The following is a 1239-nucleotide window of genomic DNA, read 5'->3' as shown; positions in this document are numbered from 1 at the left end:
ACGTGAACGTGAATTGCTGGCGAAAACGTTGGACCAAATGTTTCAATAAAAAAAATAATTTTGGGCGGGACGAAGTTCGCCGGGTCTGCTGGTATAAAATAAAACTAAAAAGTTCAAAATAAAATAATGTAAAAAAATATATTTTTCTTAAACAAGCTTTTATTTAACATCTACAATCAGAAGAATAAAATAAAGCAGTGTAACAAAAGATTTTTTTGCAAGAACATTTTGTAAAAACTGCAGTCTACATCTACATATATAAAACAAAGTCGTGTTAGTTACACCATTTATAACTCAAGAACGACTATACCGATTTTTATGATATTGGGTTTTTGAATTTGTCTACCTTCCGAATAGCAGAATAACTATTAAAACAACCGCTAGGTGGCGCTGGAGTCGAGTTATGAGTAAAACCCCGTATTTATGGTCCGATTCACCTCATATTTGAGATATGTATTGACAATAGGAAAAACAATACCATTGCAAAAAAAGAGCCGCCAGGTGGCGTTCGAGTCGAGTTATTACTAAAAATCGTGTTTATGCTCCGATTATCCTCAGATTCAAAATATGTACTGATAACAGGAAAAAGAATTATTTCGAAAAAAATTGCCGCCAGTTGACGCTGAAATCGAGTTACATATGTATATGTACCTAAAAATCGTATTTATGCTCGAATTTATTTCATTATCGAAATATATGAATTCACATATCGATGGTCCTCTGGAATAACGACACAACTCAGAATTCAAAAAATCAAATCCCTTATTACTGTTAAGAGGCTCATGTCTCTAATCCTTGGCTAACCCATGTTTAATCTATATATATAAAAACGGTGTGAAAAATGTATAGTAATTGAGAACGGTTGGGCCAATTTGGCAAACATTTTTTTTAATTGTTCGTAATTGCCAGAAGAAGGTTTTTACGAAAGAAAATTTTGGGGAAACCCTCCGCGAAAGTCGGGAAATTGGAAAAGTCGAATTTTTTTGTATAATTTTGTGAGCAATTCCTTCGGAATGGCATTCGAATGGAAAAATATAAAATTCCAAGTGGAAAACTGGGAAAAAACCGGAAGAACGCTAAAAATTTTAATTTTTTTCTACCAAAGCTGGGAAAATTTCGGATAATTGTGAAATTCATTAGGGGCATGAATCAAATGGGAACAAGTTTCTCCTATGTTTCATAACCGATTCGAGTGTGTGCTGCTTTTTTGGAAAGGTGTTTAGAAGAAGGAGTGCACAA

The sequence above is a fragment of the Rhagoletis zephyria genome, unplaced genomic scaffold, assembly GCF_001687245.7.
Source record: "Rhagoletis zephyria isolate East Lansing unplaced genomic scaffold, Rhagoletis_zephyria_1.1 Rzeph_scaffold_00625, whole genome shotgun sequence".
Taxonomy (NCBI): Eukaryota; Metazoa; Arthropoda; class Insecta; order Diptera; family Tephritidae; genus Rhagoletis; species Rhagoletis zephyria.
This window is presented reverse-complemented; position numbering follows the sequence as displayed.